Below are 16,331 nucleotides of genomic sequence, written 5' to 3'. Positions count from 1 at the left end.
ATTATTTTTCTCAGTTTGAGTAGTGCCAGATTTTTAATGTCTAATCTAGGCTTTGGTGATTGCCATTTCTATTTCCATTGTTGTAGCCAATGGGATTACCTACATGTTTAGCGTATGGCTTCTGATAATTATTTACCTTTCGTTGTCGAGGACAATCTCTCCACATTCACTGTTCATGGTTTTATGTCAAATAGTCTATCATTTTCTTAGCTTCTGAAAATCATGGTCCAATTAATGCACCGCTTGCATGCATATAGAGCATATTCTTGGATATGCAATTTAAATCAATGTAGAAGGTTTGAAAGGCTAACCAGTCGTACATTCCATGACTGGGACAGTTCCCGATGACTTGCTTCATCCTGTCCGATGCTATTGCGAGCAGTTCACACTCTACCTGAAGGAAACATGTACCAGCTGAACGAAGTTGCATCGTTTTCATGGGAGGGACAAGTTTAGTCTTACAAAATTATAAAGTATTTCACAAATTGTGTTGTTGCCTCTCGGATGAGATAAGAGCTATTATTTTTCCCTTCCTCTCGAGGAAAAACAAAATGATCTTAACCTAACTACGTGGATACCGACATATTTCACCTTCATCGTATTTTTCAAACCCTGGATTTTCACTCCTTGAAAATTCTTTTTGCAAGTTTTGAGTTTTAGCTTCTTCCTTTTTCTTATGGTGTTCTTGGATTTTCTTAAACTTGGTGTGTATATATTTATGATGAACTTGCCTTGTTACTTTGCCCCAACATTTTATCTCTAAAACCCCAATTTCAATTTCTTTTGAATTAAATCCTAGAGACCATTTTTGCACTAGGCATCCTTTTTCCTTTGACATTTTGGCCTCACAAATTTTTTTAGAGACTAACCAATACCTACCAGCAACACATCCACAAAATATTGCCATGTCTTATGCAATATTGTCCACCCACAAATGTTCCAAATTCCTGTTCTAGTTGAAGCTTTGTGAAGGAGCTACATTTTCCCTTGCACCACAAACCCCCAAATTATTTGTAGAGATTATCCTACAAATATCTTGAACCACTTCCACCCTCAAACCAAGACCTATAAGCAAAATGTTAACTAGACCATCCATTCAGAGTTTTTGACAGATCCGTGACCCGTGAAGCAATTACATTGTGTCTTAGTCCTATGAAGCAGAAATTTTGCATGCATCCAAACCTAGCCATAAAGTCTATCAAGAAATTTTTAGCCTCACCGAACTCCTGCAACTCCCTCCACAAATTCCCCAAAAAAATTCCACCAAATCACTTTGTGAAGGAAGTATATTTTCCACCCATACATTTTAGTCTCAAAAATTTCAGGGTATGGTCCAAATCTTTGGGCATTTGTGGTGGTCAAATGTAGTGATGGAATCGGCTGAGAACCGAACCATCACCACTCATCACAGAGCTGAATCGTCTTGTCAATATTTATTATTGGGCATGTCGTGCCCCGAGGCCATTTCTATTGGCACATCCCATCAATAAAAAGATCAAGCTTCAGATTTCTAGCAATATCATCAATAAAATCCCTTAATCCTTGCATGCATATACTATAGGATATGTTGGGAACTGGCGATTTTTACTGTGCGGCGTGGAGGCCCTTGGCCTTTTACTGACCTATGAAAGGGGAACGGTAATTAGATTTTACATATGCTCTCATTCCCTGCTCCATCGCCTAGAACTCCCATAAGCTCAAGCGCTTCGAGATCCGTTTCTAGTTCAAGTTTCTCCCCACGTTCTTCTCCATCGCGAGAGATGGCCGGCAAGGGAAAGGGGCCCATCGCTTTGGCGTCTGAGGCCGCCAGTACGAGGGGGCAATGGCAGCATTCCAACGTCACCATTGGTACCATCACCGAGCTCCAAGCCGATGGGTACCTTCCCATCATGGCCAAATGTTGATCCCCGATGCATACGAGTGAAGTCCGCTCAGCTTCCGCCATCCCTTCTCCCTGGAAAGGGGAGTGGGTGGCCTTCATCTCCCACCCGATCTGAGGTCTAGGACTTCCTCTTCACCCCTTTCTCAGGGGACTTCTGTTTTTCTATGGGCTAGATTTTCATCATCTAGACCCAAATTCCATCCTTCATATTGCCACCTTTATAAATTTTTGCGAAGCCTTCCTTTGCATCAAGCCCCATTTTGGGCTGTGGCTGAAGGTATTCAGCATCAAGCCGCATAGCAGCGAGTCTAAACTTCCTGAGTGTGGCGAGGCCATGATCAGTAAGATCCCCAATATCGTATGGCCAGAGGTCCCTACCTTCTCATCGAAGCCGTCGAGGAGGCTGCACTCTGGACTGACAAGAATCTCAACTAGGGGACCAAAAGGAGGTGAAGGTGCTCCAGGACAAGCTCAAAGCCATTGTGGGCACAGGTATCACTCTGGTGGACGTAGTCCATGTGATGCTCCATCGCCAAATTCTTCCCCTCCAGGTCCAAGCTACTCCGATGTGAAGGTATAAGCCAGAGGACAAAGCGGTGATCCAACAGTTCTTTCGAGGAAATGACTTCGGCGGGATGTGCAAGCTCTTGTTCAAGCCCAAGAAGAACACCTTCCCATCCAGGGACACAGACATTGTACTAAGCCATGCAAACCCCATGGTCAAGGTAACTTTTATTTGCAATTTACTAACTAATTCCACCACCTATCCTCTCTTTAACCGAGGGGTCAACTTTATGCCTTTCATACAGGCTTGGTATGCGCGGGCCGAGAAGATGAAGTCCCCGACACCGCTCCTAGAAGGTCCCAGGACCCTCGAGCTCGAGAAGATACTTTCTGAGGACCCTTATGAGGTCCCGGTCAAGACGAAGGAGGAAAGGAAGAATAGGACAAAGAACATGGTCATCCGAGAAGGCACCTCAGATTCTTTCACATATAGTCACCAGAGTTCTCACTCCGAGTCTGATGAGGAGGAGGACGAAAAGGAGGAGATCGAGGTGCACTTCTCCAAAGGCGAGAAAAGATGGGCATCTAAGGATTTCAAGCCTCGTTGAACGTTCATGCGTCCGAGAAAGGCCCGTACAGCTCCAACGGGCCAGGCGTCAGCGCCCGTGGAGACGGTCAGCTCGGGCTCAACCAAAGGAGTCTCCCATCATAGGGAGCATCCGGATCCTGAAAGGTATTTAACCTTCTTAATACTCATATCCACTTTAACTTGAAAGACGCCTTTAGCCCATGAATTTTACTTGTCTTTCATAGCCCCCAGCACAAACTGCCTAGCAAGGATGACTCCGATGATGGAGCTCTAATGGCTTCACTGGCCCGGAGATCCTGGGATGCATCAGCTGATCCTCCCCTTGCCCAAGGCGGGTTGGGGGAGGCCATTTCTCACTCAGTTCCTCCAACACCCAAGGACGGGGGAGTGACCAAAGTCCTTATAGCCGAGGTTAAATCATCATCCGTAGAGGAGAACACGGGGAACTGGGGGAGGCAAACTCCCCCTGGTCAAGAAAAGCTGGCACCCTAGTGCCCAGCATCCTCGGCCCCGATGACTCAAAGTCACAGGGCCTACCAGGAACACCCCTTGCCCCATCAACAGAGGATGATGCAGGGAGGACGTCATTACCCGTGCTCGGCCCTGGAGGGGCCGAGCTTCCAGGCCACAGACGGCAGGTGGAGGCGGCTCTAAGCAGTTCCTCCCTCCTACCCGATCACCATGCCATACTTGGCCCGGGACTCCCAACATTCCAGTCAGCTGAGGCCAACAATCTGGAAGTTTTCATCAGCCTTGCAAAGGTTTTGAGATAAGCACATTTTAAGTAATTTTGTTTTTTTCTCTTGTTTTCATTACTTGAATAATATAGTAAGTTTAGCCAATAGCCCTCAAGGAGAATGTTAACATCGTCTGAAATACATAGATCTTATATCTCGAAATCATGCATGAGATTCTATCTTTTGAAAGTGCAGATGTAGTAGCTGCCGAGCCTTTAGTTAGTTTACCCAAATTGGCTTGAGGGTTGATGTTTTTTTATCTTTAAGTAACGCGAATATGTAGTAGCCCCTAAGACTCTTGGTCGGATTGAAAAAGCCGACTAGAGGATCGATCCTTATGCTTGAACTCTTATCAGCTATTTGCTTTTTCACGCAGGCTTCCACCTCGTCCTCTACCTCCAACTTAGCAGAGTTGGAGGAAATGAATCGCAAGCTAGCACGATCCAAGGAGGATTTACATCTACTCCAACAGCAGATGGAGAAAGCGCAAGGTCAAAATTTGGTGCACTTACTATTTATTTAACTACCAAACAATTCTATTTATTGGTCTGACTCCACCTTTGAATTTTGGTAGCGACCGAGAAGGACCTCGCCATATAGTGGGCCGAGCTTGATAAGGCTTGGTCGAAACTGAGCAACAAAAGGCTGCGGTGCTGGAAAGTACCAAAGAGCTTGCTGAGGAACAAAAGACTCGGCGAGATGCTCAAGCTCGGTTTTCTGAGATTGAGGAGGACCTAAAGAGCGTGTTTACTGAAAGTGAAGCGCTGAAGGCCTCGAAGAAGAAGGATGTCGCCAAGCTCAAAAAGCTTGCGGCAGAACATCAAGAGGCTTCCTCCCTTGCTAAAGCGGCGAAGGAGGAACTTCAGAGGTGACAAATATTGCTTTCGGTAAGCTGTATTTACTACAGTATATCTTCAGCAATCAAGCATTCTTCGAGCTGACGCAAAATTCTCGCTTATCAAGCGCCTTCTCGGAACTTCTACGCAATGTCGAGCATGCGTGCTAGTACTTTGCCAGCAGGACACGGCTGAATAGAAGGCTTCTGGATGCAATTCTAGTAGGAGCAGCACCCTCGACTCCTCGGCGACCAGATGAAGCAGCTTGCCGAGCTCCACCGAACAACCAAGCCTGCCATGGAGGATTTATGTATCTCTCTATGGCCGAACTCCCCTCTGCCGACCAACTTCTTTGGGCGGTTCAGCGCCTCTGATAACCCACAAGTATAGGGGAACAATTGTATCCTTTCTCGATAAGTAAGAGTGTCGAACCCAACGAGGAGGTAAAGGTAGAATTTATATTCCCTTCAAGTTCTATCGACCACCGATACAACTCTACGCATGCTTAACGTTTGCTTTACCTAGAACAAGTATGAAACTAGAAGTACTTTCTAGGTGTAAAGGGATAGGCTTCCAAGATAATAAAGAACACACAAATAAAAGCTAGGTTGTTTAGATAAAGAAACAATTAAGTTAGTTTTAGTAGAGAGCTTTTTGTCACAAGAAAGTTATTTGTCCCTACACAATCGATAACTAGACCAGTAGTCATTATTGCAATTTTATATGAGGGAGAAGCATTCTATAAATCAACCAAGGAGTATCTCACAACAACATGGTGCATAAAAGAAAAGGGAACAATAAACACAAAAGACACTACAATAATTTACGCATATCATGTGACGAATAAAAATATAGCTCCAAGTAAAATTACCGATGGTCGTTAGAAGAAAGAGGGGATGCCTTCTGTAGCATCCCCAAGATTACTTGCTTGGGAGTCCTTGAATAGTACCTTCAGGTGCCTCAGGCATCCCCAAGATTAGGCTCTTGCCACTCCTTATTCCTTGATCCATCCCGATCCCACCAAAAACTTGAAAACTTCAATCACACAAAACTTAACAAAACCCTCGTGAGATCCGTTAGTATAATAAAGCAAATCACTACTTTAAGTGCTGTTGCAAACCCATTCATATTTTATTTTGCATTATAACTACTATGCTCTAATTTATCCATGGCTTATACCAACGATACAATCCATAGTTCCATCAAAACAAGCAAAACAATGCATCAAAAAACAGAATCTGTCAAAAACAAGACAGTCTGTAGTAATCTGAACATTGACCATAGTTCTATAAATCTAAACATTCTGAAAAATTAGGACAAAATAAAAAATTGCATGAAATTACTGTGTAAATTTTTTAGAAACTTTTGACGTTCCAGTAAAAAAATTATAAATTCACGCACTACAGCCAAACTTTCTGTTTTTGCACTGCACATACCAAACAAGCAATGTAATCATCCTAAAGGCAAATCTTGGCACATTATTTTTATAATACAATGGTTTTGTACAAGGGGATAATTATTTTTGTGAGAAACCTCCATGAAAAATTCTACTTTGTTTCCATGAGCATGAACACAAGTGTTCAAGGTCGACCCTCACTTCTCCAATGCATAACCTTCCAATCGCTTCTCTTTTCGAAAAAGTTTTTAAGTTCCCCTCTATTTTTTTTGTTTTTAAACTTTATAAAAGCACACAACAGAAGTAAATGACTCTCTAAAACTTCCGGGTTGTCTCCCTGGCAGCGCTTTCTTTAAAGCCATTAAGCTAGGCATAAAGTGCTCAAGTAATTGATCCACCCGGATCCCAAGGTATATCAAAGCCAATTTTAATTAACAATGATTTTGTATTTTAGTAATGAGAAAAAAGTAATATATATATATATATATATATATATATCATGCAACAACGAAGTCTAACACTCTTCCTATGCATCGGCATGTCATAAAAGAACAATTCATGCACACATAGTAAAGGCCGTACATAGCATAAATAGTTTCTTGCAATTTTATTGTATTGGAAACATAGAGAGGTGGAGATGTAGTTCCTCTCTCATAATAATTGCAAGTAGGAGCATCATGCACATGAATATTATATCTATCAAAATCATCATGTGTAATGGTAAAACGCAACCCATCAATATAATCCTTAATAAGCGCCAACTTCTCCGATATAGTGTAGTTGGGAGAATTCGAAAAGATTATAGGACTATCATGTGTGGGTGAAATAACAACAATCTCATGTTTAACATAAGGAACTATAGCAAGTTCATCTCCATAAGAATAATTCAAATTGGCATCTTGGCCACAAGCATAGCAAAGCATCAATTTCATCAAAAAGGGATATTTCAAACGAATCCAAGGGATCATAGCAATTATCATAGCATTCATCCTTCGGTAAGCATGAAGGGAAATTAAACAATGTATGAGTTGAAAAGTTAGTCTCATTAGAAGGTGGGAACGGGTGATCAATCCGCTCTTCCTCCTTTTGTTCTTCGCTCTCCTCCTCCTCATCTTTTTCATCCAACGAGCTCACAGTGTCATCAATTTCTTCTTCCATAGATTCCAGCAAAATATTAGTCTCTTCTTGGATAGCGGAGACTTTCTCAATAAAATCATCAATATCATGATTGTATTTGTAGTTCTCATGACAATATTTAAGTATAGCAAAATTTCCAGGTCTATAAACAACATCATCAAAATCTTCATACTTTTTAAACAAAGATTCAATTTCATAGGCACACCCTTAAAAGCAACAAATTCTTCTATTCGTTCCACATCATAGTAATCATATCTACCATTAGCATAAGAAGCCAAGGTTTCATTATTATTAAATTCACATGAAAAGGAAAGGTGTGGAGCCTTCATCCTAGAGCAGCAAGTATAACCATATCTCAAGCATAAATTCCAACCATACCATTGTAACATCTCAGTTTGATCCCATAAGAGTTTCCCTTTTTGAGTCTAGCGATAATCCCTAAAGTATTCACATTGATACAACGTGTCTCCCATTATCATGTTCAATGGGGTTTTCTCTGGATTATCAAAGTAGTGTTTAATATTTTTCACATAACGAGCATCGAGGGTTTTAGGAGGTTCCCCATCCCTATGAGTAGCAAGTAGACCTATTTTTTTTGGGTATTTCGTGTTCCGTATCCACAACTAAAGAGAGAGAACAACTTAAAACGGAAAATAAAATCTACTTAGTGATAAAGCAAACAAGCACACACGAGAATATTCACCTCACACTATTGCTCCTCGGCAACGGCACCAGAAAAAGGTCTTGATAACCCACAAGTATAGGGAATCAATTGTAGCCTTTCTCGATAAGTAAGAGTGTCGAACCCAACGAGGAGGTAAAGGTAGAATTTATATTCCCTTCAATTTCTATCGACCACCGATACAACTCTACGCACGCTTAATGTTTGCTTTACCTAGAACAAGTATGAAACTAGAAGTACTTTGTAGGTGTAAAGGGATAGGTTTGCAAGATAATAAAGAACATGCAAATAAAAGCGAGGGGCTATTTAGATAAAGAAACAATTAAGTTAATTTTAGTAGAGAGCTTTTTGTCACAAGAAAGTTATTTGTCCCTAGGCAATCGATCACTAGACCGGTAATCATTATTGCAATTTTATACTCCCTCCGTCCCAAAATATAAGAACGTTTTTAACACTAGACTAGTATACTTTCTCTACTTGGATCATATGCACTTACGATTGGAACTCTAGCAAGCATCCGCAACTACCAAAGGCCATTAAGGTAAAACCCAACCATAGCATTAAGTATCAAGTCCTCTTTACTCCCATACGCAACAACCCACTTACTCGGGTATGTGCTTCTGTCACTCACGCCACCCACCATAAGCAAATCATGAACATATTGCAACACCCTGCAGCAGGGATCCCTCACACTTGTGCGACACAGAGAGCACCATAGGACAGCGCCAATAATAAAACATACAATTCAAACCAATCATGATCATCAATCAACCCATAGGAAAAAACTAATCTACTCAAACATCATAGGATAGCCACATATCATTGGATAATAATATAAAGCGTTGGCCACCATGTTTAAGTAGAGATTACAGTGGGGAGAAGACGTGTTACACCGCTGCATAGAGGGGGAGAGTTGGTGATGACGGCGACGAAGTTGTTGGTGTAGATCGTCGTCATGATGATGGCCCCGGCGGCATTTCGGCGCCACCGGGAGAGAGGGGGAGAGAGCCCCCCCTCAGTCTTCTGCTTCATTGACCTCCTCCCTAGATGGGAGGAGGGTTTCCCTCTGGTCCATGGCCTCCATGGCGGTGGAGGGGCCCCTCCGAGATTGGATCTCTCTCTGTTCTCTTCTGTTTCTGCGTTTTTGTTTTCTGGCCTTTCACCCTTTCTTAAATTTATGGAGATACGTAACTCCGATTGGCCTAAACATTTAACACAATTTTCTTCTGAATATTATCTTTCTTGCGGCGAAAGAAGGGCACCAACTACCTTACAGGGGCCCCACAAGCTTGCTAGCCGCACCCAGGGTAAGGGGCATGCCTCTCGAGCTTGTGGGCCCCTCGGGCATCTTCTCGTGTTGATTCTTTTTCCAAAAAATCACAAATATTCCAAAATAAATCTCCGTAAATTTTTATCGCGTTTGGACTTCATTTGATATGGATATTTGAAGGAAATATGCCCTAGAGGCAATAATAAAGTTATTATTTATTTCCTTATTTCATGATAAATGTTTATTATTCATGCTAGAATTGTATTAACCGGAAACTTGATACATGTGTGAATACATAGACAAACATAATGTCACTAGTATGCCTCTACTTGACTAGCTCGTTAATCAAAGATGGTTGAGTTTCCTAGCCATAGACATGAGTTGTCATTTGATTAACGGGATCACATCATTAGGAGAATGATATGATTGACTTGACCCATTCCGTTAGCTTAGCACTTGATCATTTAGTATGTTGCTATTGCTTTCTACATGACTTATAGATGTTCCTATGACTATGAGATTATGCAACTCCCGTTTACCGGAGGAACACTTTGTGTGCTACCAAACGTTACAACGTAACTGGGTGATTATAAAGGTGCTCTACAGGTGTCTACGAAGGTACTTGTTGGGTTGGCGTATTTCGAGATTAGGATTTGTCACTCCGATTGTCGGAGAGGTATCTATGGGCCCACTCGGTAATGCACATCACTTAAGCCTTGCAAGCATTGCAACTAATGAGTTAGTTGCGGATGATGTATTACAGAACGAGTAAAGAGACTTGCCGGTAACGAGATTGAACTAGGTATTGAGATACCGACGATCGAATCTCGGGCAAGTAACATACCGATGACAAAGGGAACAACATATGTTGTTATGCGGTTTGACCGATAAAGATCTTCGTAGAATATGTGGGAGCCAATATGAGCATCCAGGTTCCGCTATTGGTTACTGACCGGAGACGTATCTCGGTCATGTCTACATTGTTCTCGAACCCGTAGGGTCCGCACGCTTAAAGTTCGATGACGGTTATATTATGAGTTTATGTGTTTTGATGTACCGAAGGTAGTTCGGAGTCCCGGATGAGATCGGGGACATGACGAGGAGTCTCGAAATTGTCGAGACGTAAAGATCGATATATTGGACGACTATATTCGGACATCGGAAAGGTTCCGAGTGATTCGGGTATTTTTCGGAGTACCGGAGAGTTACAGGAATTCGCCGGGGAGTATATGGGCCTTATTGGGCTTTAGGGGAAAGAGAGAGGAGAGGCTGGGCGCCCCCCCAAGGCCTAGTCCGAATTGGACTAGGGGGAGGGGCTGCGCCCCCTCCTTCCTTCTCTTCTCTCTCCCCTTTCCTTGACTCCTACTCCTACTACTTGGAAGGGGGGAATGCTACTCCCGGTGGGAGTAGGACTACTCCTAGGGCGCGCCATAGAGAGGGCCGGCCCTCCCCCCTCCTCCACTCCTTTATATACGGGGAAGGGGGCACCCCTTGGAGACACAACAATTGATCGTTTGATCTTTTAGCCGTGTGCGGTGCCCCCCTCCACCATAGTCCACCTCGATAATACTGTAGCGGTGCTTAGGCGAAGCCCTGCGTCGGTAGAACATCGTAGCAGCCACGTAAAACTTGCAACAACAAATTAGAGGACGTCTAACTTGTTTTTGCAGGGGATGTTGTGATGTGATATGGTCAAGACGCGATGAGATATAAGTTGTTGTATAAGATGATCATGTTTTGTTGAAGTTATCGGCAACTGGCAGAAGCCTTATGGTTGTCTCTTTATTGCATAAGATGCAAGCGCCAAATAATTGCTTTACTTTATCGCTATGCGATAGCAATAGTTGCAAGAGCAATAGTTGGCGAGACGACCATGTGACGACACATTGATATAGATAAAGATTATGGAGATCATGGTGTCATGCCGGTGACGATGGAAATCATGACGATGCTTTGAAGATGGAGGTCAAAGGCACAAGATGATGATGGCCATATCATGTCACATATTTTGATTGCATGTGATGTTTATCTTTTATACATCTTATTTTGCTTAGTTCGCCGGTAGCTTTATAAGATGATCTCTCACTAATTATCAAGGTACAAGTGTTCTCCCTGAGTATGCACCGTTGCGAAAGTTCTTCGTGCTGAGGCACCACGTGATGATCGGGTGTGATAGGCTCTACGTTCAAATACAACGGGTGCAAAACAGCTGCACACGCGGAATACTCAGGTTAAACTTGACGAGCCTAGCATATAACAGATATGGCCTCGGAACACTGATACCGAAAGGTCGAGCGTGAATCATATAGTAGATATGATCAACATAGTGATGTTCACCATTGAAACTACTCCATCTCACGTGATGATCGGACATGGTTTAGTTGATATGGATCACGTGATCACTTAGAAGATTAGAGGGATGTCTATCTAAGTGGGAGTTCTTAAGTAATATGATTAATTGAACTTAAATTTATCATGAACTTAGTCCTGATAGTATTTTGCAAATTATGTTGTAGATCAATAGCTCGCGTTCTTGCTTCCCTATGTTTATTTTGATATGTTCCTAGAGAAAAATTATGTTGAAAGATGTTAGTAGCAATGATGCGGATTGGATCCGTGATCTGAGGATTATCCTCATTGCTGCACAGAAGAATTATGTCCTTGATGCACCGCTAGGTGACAGACCTATTGCAGGAGCAGATGCAGATGTTATGAACGTTTGGCTAGCTCAATATGATGACTACTTGATAGTTTAGTGCACCATGCTTAACGGCTTAGAATCGGGACTTCAAAGACGTTTTGAACGTCATGGACCATATGAGATGTTCCAGGAGTTGAAGTTAATATTTCAAGCAGATACCCGAGTTGAGAGATATGAAGTCTCCAACAAGTTCTATAGCTAAAAGATGGAGGAGAATAGCTCAAGCAGTGAGCATGTGCTCAGATTGTCTGGGTACTACAATCGCTTGAATCAAGTGGGAGTTAATCTTCCAGATAAAATAGTGATTGACAGAATTCTCTAGTCACCATCACCAAGTTAGTAGAACTTCGTGATGAACTATAGTATGCAAGGGATGACGAAAGTAATTCCCGAGCTCTTCGCGATGCTGAAATCGATGAAGGTAGAAATCAAGAAAGAGCATCAAGTGTTGATGGTTAACAAGACCACTAGTTTCAAGAAAAGGGCAAAGGGATAGAAGGGGAACTTCAAGAAGAACGGCAAGCAAGTTGCTACTCAAGTGAAGAAGCCCAAGTCTGGACCTAAGCCTAAGACTAAGTGCTTCTACTGCAAAGGGACTGGTCACTGGAAGCGGAACTGCCCCAAGTGTGGATAAGAAGGATGGCAAAGTGAAAAAAGGTATATTTGATATACAGATTATTGATGTGTATTTTACTAGTGTTCGTAGCAACCCCTCGGTATTTGATACTGGTTCAGTTTCTAAAGAGTAGTAACTCGAAACGGGAGTTGCATAATGAACAGAAACTAGTTAAGGATGAAGTGACGATGTGTATTGGAAGTGGTTCCAAGATTGATATGATCATCATCGCACACTCCCTATACTTTCGGGATTAGTGTTGAACCTAAATAAATGTTATTTGGTGTTTGCGTTGAGCATGAATATGATTTGATCATGTTTATTGCAATACGGTTATTCATTTAAGTTAGAGAATAATTGTTGTTCTATTTACATGAATAAAACCTTATATGGTTACACACCCAATGAAAATGGTTCGTTGGATCTCGATCGTAGTGATACACATATTCATAATATTGAAGCCAAAAGATGCAAAGTTAATAATGATAGTGCAACTTATTTGTGGCACTGCCGTTTAGGTCATATTAGTGTAAAGCGCATGAAGAAACTCCATGCTGATGGGCTTTTGGAATCACTTGATTATGAATCACTTGGTGCTTGCGAACCATGCCTTATGGGCAAGATGACTAAGACTCCGTTCTCCGGAACAATGGAGCGACCAGCTGACTTATTGGAAATAATACATACTGATGTATGCGATCCGATGAGTGTTGAGGCTCGCGGCGGGTATCGTTATTTTCTGACCTTCACAGATGATTTGAGCAGATATGGGTATATCTACTTGATGAAACATAAGTCTGAAACATTTGAAAAGTTCAAAGAATTTCAGAGTGAAGTGGAAAATCATCGTGACAAGAAAATAAGGTTTCTACGATCTGATCGCGGAGACAAATATTTGAGTTACGAGTTTGGTCTTCAATTAAAACAATGTGGAATAGTTTCACAAATTCGTGCCACCTGGAACACCATAGCATAATGGTGTGTCCGAACGTCATAACCGTACTTTATTGGATATAGTGCAATCTATGATGTTTCTTACAGATTTACCACTATAGTTTTGGGGTTATGCATTAGAGACAACTGCATTCACGTAAAAAAGGGCACCATCTAAATCCGTTTCAGACGACACCGTATGAACTGTGGTTTGGCAAGAAACCAAAGTTGTCGTTTCTTAAAGTTTGGGGTTGCGATGCTTATAAGAAAAAGTTTCATCCTGATAAGCTCAAACCCAAATCGGAGAAATGTGTCTTCATAGGATACCCAAAGGAGACAATCGGGTACACCTTCTATCACAGATCCGAAGGCAAGACATTCGTTGCTAAGAATGGATCCTTTCTAGAGAAGGAGTTTCTCTCGAAAGAAGTGAGTGGGAGGAAAGTAGAACTTGATGAGGTAACTGTACCTGCTCCCTTATTGGAAAGTAGTTCATCACAGAAATCTGTTCCTGTGACTCCTACACCAATTAGTGAGGAAGCTAATGATGATGATCATGTAACTTCAGATCAAGTTACTACCGAACCTCGTAGGTCAACCAGAATGAAATCCGCACCAGAGTGGTACGGTAATCCAGTTTTGGAGGTCATGTTACTTGACCATGACGAACCTACGAACTATGAGGAAGCGATGATGAGCCCAGATTCCGCAAAATATCTTGAGGCCATGAAATCTGAGATGGGATCCATGTATGAGAACAAACTGTGGACTTTGGTTGACTTGCCCGGTGATCGGCAAGCCATAGAAAATAAATGGATCTTCAAGAGGAAGACGGACGCTGATAGTAGTGTTACTATCTACAAAGCTAGACTTGTCGGAAAAAGGTTTTTGACAAATTTCAAGGTGTTGACTACGATGAGATTTTCTCACTCATAGCGATGCTTAAGTCTGTCCGAATCATGTTAGCAAATTGCCACATTTTATGAAATCTGGCAAATGGATGTCGAAACTACATTCCTTAATGGATTTCTTAAAGAAGAGTTGTATATGATGCAACCAAAAGGTTTTGTCAATCCTAAAGGTGCTAACAAAATATGCAAGCTCCAGCGATCCATTGGAATATACGCTTTGATAAGTTGGTCAAAGCATATAGTTTTATACAGACTTGCGGTGAAGCCTGTATTTACAAGAAAGTGAATGGGCACTACAACATTTCTGATAAGTATATGTGAATGGCATATTGTTGATCGGAAATAATGTAGAATTATTCTGCAAAGCATAAAGGAGTATTTGAAAGGAGTTTTTCAAAGAAGGACCTCGGTGAAGCTGCTTACGAGCATCAAGATCTATAGAGATAGATCAAGACGCTTGATAAGTTTTTTCAATGAGTACATACCTTGACAAGATTTTGAAGTAGTTCAAAATGGAACAGTCAAAGAAAGAGTTTCTTGCCTGTGTTACAAGGTGTGAAATTGAGTAAGACTCAAAGCCCGACCACGACAGAAGATAGAAAGAGAATGAAAGTCATTCCCTATGCCTCGGCCATAGGTTCTATAAAGTATGCCATGCTGTGTACCAGATCTATTGTATACCCTACACTGATTTTGGCAAGGTAGTACAATAGTGATCTAGGAGTAGATCACTGAATAGCGGTCAAAATTATCCTTAGTGGAATAAGGATATGTTTCTCGATTATGGAAGTGACAAAAGGTTCGTCGTAAAGGGTTACGTCGATGCAAGTTTTGACACTAATCTAGATGACTCTAAGTCTCGGTCTAGATACATATTGAAAGTGGGAGCAATTAGCTAGAGTAGCTCCGTGCAGAGCATTGTAGACATAGAAATTTGCAAAATACTTACGGATCTGAATGTGACAGACCCGTTGACTAAAACTATCTCACAAGCAAAACATGATCACACCTTAGTACTCTTTGGGTGTTAATTACATAGCGATGTGAACTAGATTATTGACTCTAGTAAACCCTTTGGGTGTTGGTCACATGATGATGTGAACTATGGGTGTTAATCACATGGTGATGTGAACTATTGATGTTAAATCACATGGCGATGTGAACTAGATTATTGACTCTAGTGCAAGTGGGAGACTAAAGGAAATATGCCCTGGAGGCAATAATAAAGTTATTATTTATTTCCTTATTTCATGATAAATGTTTATTATTCATGCTAGAATTGTATTAACCGGAAACTTGATACATGTGTGAATACATAGACAAACATAGTGTCACTAGTATGCCTCTACTTGACTAGCTCGTTAATCAAAGATGGTTGAGTTTCCTAGCCATAGACATGAGTTGTCATTTGATTAACGGGATCACATCATTAGGAGAATGATATGATTGACTTGACCCATTCCGTTAGCTTAGCACTTGATCGTTTAGTATGTTGCCATTGCTTTCCTCATGACTTATACATGTTCCTATGACTATGAGATTATGCAACTCCCGTTTACCGGAGGAACACTTTGTGTGCTACCAAACGTTACAACGTAACTGGGTGATTATAAAGGTGCTCTACAGGTGTCTCCGAAGGTACTTGTTGGGTTGGCGTATTTCGAGATTAGGATTTGTCACTCCGATTGTCGGAGAGGTATCTCTAGGCCCACTCGGTAATGCACATCACTTAAGCCTTGCAAGCATTACAACTAATGAGTTAGTTGCGGATGATGTATTACAGAACGAGTAAAGAGACTTGCCGGTAACGAGATTGAACTAGGTATTGAGATACCGACGATCGAATCTCGGGCAAGTAACATACCGATGACAAAGGGAACAACGTATGTTGTTATGCGGTTTGACCGATAAAGACCTTCGCAGAATATGTGGGAGACAATATGAGCATCTAGGTTCCGCCATTGGTTATTGACCGGAGACGTATCTCGGTCATGTCTACATTGTTCTCGAACCCGTAGGGTCCGCACGCTTAAAGTTCGATGACGGTTATATTATGAGTTTATGTGTTTTGATGTACCGAATGTAGTTCGGAGTTCCGGATGAGATCGGGGACATGACGAGGAGTCTCGAAATGGTC

The 16,331-nt window shown here is 41.8% G+C and overlaps 1 long non-coding RNA gene across 1 annotated transcript; it reads left to right on the top strand.

Annotated features, from left to right (window-relative positions):
• Positions 1-3,722: 3,722 nt before the first annotated feature.
• LOC141022531 (uncharacterized) lies at positions 3,723-5,023 on the top strand. Its single transcript, XR_012183766.1, has 2 exons — positions 3,723-4,599; positions 4,676-5,023. It is a non-coding gene; the product is annotated as an uncharacterized lncRNA (long non-coding RNA).
• Positions 5,024-16,331: the final 11,308 nt, after the last annotated feature.

This window comes from Aegilops tauschii, chromosome 5, assembly GCF_002575655.3.
Source record: "Aegilops tauschii subsp. strangulata cultivar AL8/78 chromosome 5, Aet v6.0, whole genome shotgun sequence".
In the NCBI taxonomy this organism is placed as follows: domain Eukaryota; kingdom Viridiplantae; phylum Streptophyta; class Magnoliopsida; order Poales; family Poaceae; genus Aegilops; species Aegilops tauschii.
This window is presented reverse-complemented; position numbering and strand designations above follow the sequence as displayed.